The sequence below is a fragment of the Tenrec ecaudatus genome, chromosome 13, assembly GCF_050624435.1.
Source record: "Tenrec ecaudatus isolate mTenEca1 chromosome 13, mTenEca1.hap1, whole genome shotgun sequence".
Lineage (NCBI taxonomy): Eukaryota > Metazoa > Chordata > Mammalia > Afrosoricida > Tenrecidae > Tenrec > Tenrec ecaudatus.
Window position 1 is genome coordinate 24,149,190 of NC_134542.1, and position 6,165 is coordinate 24,155,354.

The following is a 6,165-nucleotide window of genomic DNA, read 5'->3' on the forward strand; positions in this document are numbered from 1 at the left end:
CCATTTTGTCTTCAGCAATTATGTCAGGATTGTATCATACAATGCCACATTATTAGAACCAACCTTGTACTCAGGTAACATTTAAGGAGATGCCAAAAATTCATCTGCTTCCTTGTTGAATTTGCATACATATACATATGTAAACAAGTACACCTGTTATATTTACATATATCTATATATAACTCTATATTTTTTCTTTCTTCTTTCCTATTTTTCTTTCTTCCTGCCCCACTATGATGTTTACCCATCATTCACCTCTCAGTAATTCCTCTCAGATACGGTGCCATTGATCGAACATGACCAGAAAAGCTAAACCCTCCTTGCCATCGATTTTAGAACCCTTCCTGTTCCCCTGTCCTGGTCATTACTGGCTCATGACCCACCTCCTCCCTTCCCATGCCCCCCAGAACTGTTGGTCTGTCGCTGTCTCCATGGTATAGCCTATCCTGCCTATCTTGTATAGATAAACACCAAAAAAAAGAAAAGAAAGACCATACAAATTGTCCCCAGTCGAACAGGGATCCTGACGCAGAGTAGATGAATATATCTCTGTTAAATAGCAAGAAGGACAAGTTATAATCCATCAGTCTAGTACCATTTTCTTTCAGGGTTCCATATCCTGGGACTGGCTTACCTTACAACAGAGACTCCTTTTTAGTCTTCAGCAATCAGGTCCAAAAGGCACACATACTAATGGTCCCCACTGCTATTCCTGCAGTCAGGGGTGGAGTGTTCTAGTGCCACCCCCTCCATTATACCTTTAGACTTGCAGTGTGGTCCCCGTGTGAGTAACCCCCAACCAGTTCAGATGTCTCCACGTTGGAAGTCTACAATTGGGATTCCTCAGCGACTTAGTGGCTTCATTCCCTTGACTGATCTGTTGCACTCCCCTCTTGGTTTGCCCCCATGTGGGTGGGTCAGACTGGCCGCCCTCCCAGGACTATATCTTCAGGGCCTTCCTCTGTAGTGCTGCCATCCAGGGAGAGGATGCCATGTCTTAAACTGAGGTTGACCCTGCAGGCATCTCTGGGAATGAGCTGCTCTGAGCAGGAACGTCTCCCTCAAGGATTGGCACACCAGAATGAGATCTGCTTTCGCTCTCCCTTTCCTGTATGCACCCATTGTTTACTGGCTACGTCCTGGAGAACAACCTCAGTTCCTTAACCACATGGGTCTCTCCGTAAAGCACATCATAACACAAGGCAAACTGCTTTCTCAGAACACATAAGAGGGAAGAGAAGGAGAAAAAGGAGTATGAGCAAGACACAAGTCATATTATAGCAATCTCAAAAGTGGCATTCCATCCCTGTTGCAATATTTTCTTTCTTCTTCTTCATCTTTTTTTTTTCTTTTTAGGAACAAAAAAGCAGGACTCTCCTTGACTCAAGGTATGAAGATTACACAGGGAGTGAATAATAGAGCGTGGGAATGGTTGGAAACCATTTTAGTAGCAATCCACCACAGTTTTTCCTCTCTCAGTAATTTACATCCCCTTCCATGTGAGAAATGTCCTTATCATCTCTGCAGGTGCCACAGGTTTCGTGCCATTGCAGCATCAAAATTCGGAATGTACTCACTTAATTGGGACCAGATGTCCCTGGGTCTCCTTTCGTGTAGTGCCCCTAGTACAGCTTCAGAAGTGTGGTTCCTCGCTGCGACCTACGGACCTGCGAAACTACAGAGAAAGTTAGCTGCCCACACCCAACACACAAGGAAGGGAGAGACTGGCTTAGGACACCCTGTGGACATCCGCATTCAGAATAGCATGGAGCCCTGGTGGCGCTGTGGGCTAGGGCTTGGACTGCTAACTGGGAAATAGTCAATAATTCAAATCCACCACTGCTCCCCTGGAGAAAGAGAAGTCTGTCTGCTCCCGTAAAGATCTGCAATCTCAGAAACCGTTTATAGGGTCACTATGAGTCAGAATCAACTCTGTAGCCATGGAGTTTTTTGGGTTGTTTTTTTTTTTTTTTTTTTTTTAAGAAAGACAAAAGTTTAGAAACTGTATTGTGTAGCGTCTCTGGCAATAATTTTGCTCATCTAGTTTAAAAAAACAACAAAAAACTTTGTCTTCTGGAAATGTCATTGCTTTTTACCCTCTTAGAAAAAAAGCTACACCCATGAATTCAGTTGAGAAAAACCTTTCTCTGCTTGAGCTGCCTGCTGAAATGAGTGAGAAGCAAAGAAAGACTCTAAGCATCTTGGATTCCCTGTTCCGCAGCGGAGAAGAGCTGAAAGGAACCCCCGAGACATTGGCTGGGAGGAAATATTTAACATGCTCAGTCCCTACCTGAAATGTTAGAAGTTTGACAGACCTTGGAAGGAAAGCTTGCCTATCTATTTCCAAAATGTCAGTCATTGAAAACTCTATACACGAACTCTCCACGAGTTGGAACTAACTCAGTGGCAAAGAATTTGACTTGTTGGTTTGGGTGTCACTTGTTAGATAGGCCTGGGGCCCTGGTGGCATAGTGGGTTATGCAATGGGTTGCTAACTTCAAGGTCAGTAATCCCAAACTACCAACAACTCCTCAAGGGAAAGACGAATCTTCCTACTGCTGTAAACAGTCTCGGAAATCCCACAGGGGCAGTTCTACCCTGTCCTATAGGGTCTCTATGAGTCAGAATCACTGGATAGTGAGTTGTTTGTTTGCTAGTTTAACGGCACTATGTAGGCAAAAATTTAAAAAACAAAAACAGCATATTCTGTTGGCTAGGCTGAAAAAGAAAATAGAACTTCTAATATGTTTCCAGGGCTAATATGGAATGTTGTACCACTTCTGGAGGGATCTTGGCAATCGCTTAAAAAATGGCATAGACATTTGCCTTTTGACTCAGCAGCCCAGTTTCAGGCATCTGTTTCCAAACGGCACTGACAAACCATGAGATTACTTTTTATGCTGAATAATCATTGACCTAATTTCCATCCTTCTCTGCCTAGCTCTGGTCCCTGAGAGAATGAGCTTGTGAATTTCATTGGTGGCCAGAAAATATTTTTAATAAAAGATCAGAGATTGACTAAGCTTTAAGGGCAATATGGTTTCTGTCACAACTGCTAAATTCTGCCCTTGAAGACCACGTAAGCATCTTCAGATGACATGTAAACAAATGATCCTGCATTGCAACACATGGTTATTTTAAAAATAGGTTGCAGGTGGATTTGGCCCAGGGACTCCCAGATGGCATGACCTCTTTTGGCTTCCAGTTAGGTTTGGCCCATAGGAGACACCAGCGGATACTGAACAGCAGGAGGAGACAAAGTTCAGGCTATTTCTTTCTTAACCTCTTTCCTTTACCTCAGGCCTCTTTCCTCTCAGGCAAGGGGTCTGGCTGTAGTTACTTACCACTTAAGCTAGGATGCTTTTCCAGTGTCCTTACTGCTCCATCCCCTCTTCCTGTTTAGACCTTTTGTGTTCATCTCCATCACTGAGATTTCCTTTAAGCTTTCTTTGTTATTGTATTTTTTTGTTGTTTTTATTTTTAAATCATATTATTGGGGCTCATACAACTCTTATCACAATCCATCCATACATCCACTGTGTAAAGCACACTTATACATTCGTTGCCCTCATCATCCTCGCCAGCTCCTCATTTTCTTTTCTCTCCCTCTCCCTCCCCATTCCTCCCTCATGAACCCTTAATAACTTATAAATTATTATTTTATCTTATCTTACACTGCCTGGCATCTCCCTTCACCCAATTTTCTGTTGCCCACCCCCCAGAGAGGAGGTTATATGTAGATCCCCATGATCGGTTCCCCCTTTCTAACACCCCCTTCCCTCCTGGTATCACCTCTCTCACTGTTGGTCCTGAGGGGTTCATCTGTCCTAGATTCCCTGTGTTTCCAGATCCCATCTGTACCACTGTGCATCCTCTGGTCTAACCAGGTTTGCAAGGTAGAATTGGGATCGTAATAGTTGTGGGGAGGAAGTGTTTAAGAACTAGAGGAAGGTTTTGAGTTTCATTATTGCTACACTGAACCCTGAGTGACTCATCTCCTCCCCACTACCCCTCTGCAAGGGATGTCCAGTTGTCTACAGGTGGACATTGGGTCCCCATCATGTGCTCCCCTCATTCACAATATGATCCGCCCCCCCGGCTTTGGTGCTTGAAACCTGGTCCCCTCAACCCTTCATGATCACACATGTTGGTGTGCTGCTTCCATGTGGGCTTTGTTGCTTCTGGGCTAGATGGCTGTTTGTTTACTTTCAAGCCTTTAAGTTCCAAGACACTATATCTCTCAATAGCTGGGCAACATCAGCCTTCTTCACCACACTTGCTTATGCACACATTCATCTTCAGCATTTATGTGGGGAAGGTGATCACACAATGATGTTTTTTGTTCTTTGGTGTCTGCTACCTGATCCCTTCAACACCTCATGTTCACATAGACTTGTGTACTTCTTCTCTGTGGGCTTTGTTGCTTCCGAGCTAGATGGCCACTTGTTTGCCTCCAAGCCTTTAAGACCCTGGACTCTATATCTTTTGAACTGAGTGTAACCATCTAAGGATCACCTATGCACAATAATACAAATCACTGTCTGTTTCAGAAGCAGAGCACCGGACCTTTCTTCTTCCTTTGTCTTAGTCTGGAAACTTTGCTGTTCAACATGATAGCAACACGTAAGTCTCCACTGATAGGCAGGTGGTGTCTACCTAAGAATTCTACAACTGAGCCCCCTAAGTTTCTTATATCCTAAACATTTTTTTTCATTAGCCTCCTCAATAACTCAGAGTGTGCCCTCTGCTTTCTATCAGGGTTAGAGTTAGGGTTATTCGTTAGGCATAAAAATACAGTAAGATATTGAAACAGCACAAATGTTCAGCAATAAAGAACTACTTGAGAAAATTACTCCCCATCTACACAACAGAGTAGAATGCAGCTTATACCAAAGAATGCGAATGATCTCACGCACTAATGTGGAATGATCTCTGGGAGACAAAACATTAAGATGTAAAACAACAAGTTAACTACTTACTAGAACAAAACAAAACAATGATTTTCAGAAAACAAAAACAGATTTCAAAGTTGGCTGGAATGCTGTTTGCAAGGAAGACTATCTAGACTTGAAAAGAAATAGGAAAATATGATCCATACCCCAAATAAGAAAAACTGTTAATAAGAACTGATAATAAGGCAGTTCAAATGTTAGATTTGCAGGACAGGGTCTCAGCTATTATAAATATGCACAAAAAATTAAAGAAAAATATATTCAAAATTAACAGGTAGCATGATCTTAATGAGTTTAAAAAATAAGTAATCTTAGCAGAGAAACAGAAACTTTAAAAACAGAAGCCCTGAGCAAAGTCCTCTACTGAGCACCCCCACCACAGATTTCTTAGCTACAGTTAAGCATTCCTGAAAATAAAGACCATAAAACTTATATGAGGGGGTACCAAAGAAATTAAAAACAAACAAATTAGACGTCGCCCGCTAGGGGAGCGTCAAAGCCACTTACTCTGAGTTAGTGCACCCAGTGGCGTCGCCTGGGAAGGTTCTCTCTGGTCACATTGAATTTTTTCGTAAAAGCTGTTTCACTCGAACCTCGTTTTTTGTGTGTGTGTGTGTGTGTGTGATGGCCAATTTAAGAGACAGTGTGTGGCTGTGAATGTTTGTTTCCTGCTTGGGAAAAAATGCCACAGAAAATGTTGTGATGTTGAACACAACTTACAAGGACAGCACTATGGGAAAAACTCAAGTGTACGAGTGGTTTTCTCCTTTCAAAACAGGTGAACTGGCCATTGATGACAAACCATTCTGGACGTCCATGGACGAAATGTCTACTCATAGTGCATTTAGACTTGGTTCCACCAGGTCAGGTTATTAATCAACCTTTCTGTTTAGAGGTTCTGAAAATATGCTTAACAGTGTGCAACAAAAAATGCCTGATTTGTTGCAGGCAGGGGACTGGTTTTGCCACCACAACAATTCACCTGCTCACACAGCCATTTTTTTGACAAAAAAAAAAAACCAATATGCCTTGCTTGCCCCACACACCTGACTCACCTGACCTTGCTCCATTTGATTTCTTTTTGTTTATCAAATGCAGAGGGACATGAAAAGACAGCAATTTGACAATTTAGAAGAGGTGAAGAAAAAAATGAGGGAGGTGCTGTCAGTCATTCAAACAGATGAGTTTTTAAAATGTTTCCAAGAATGGAATC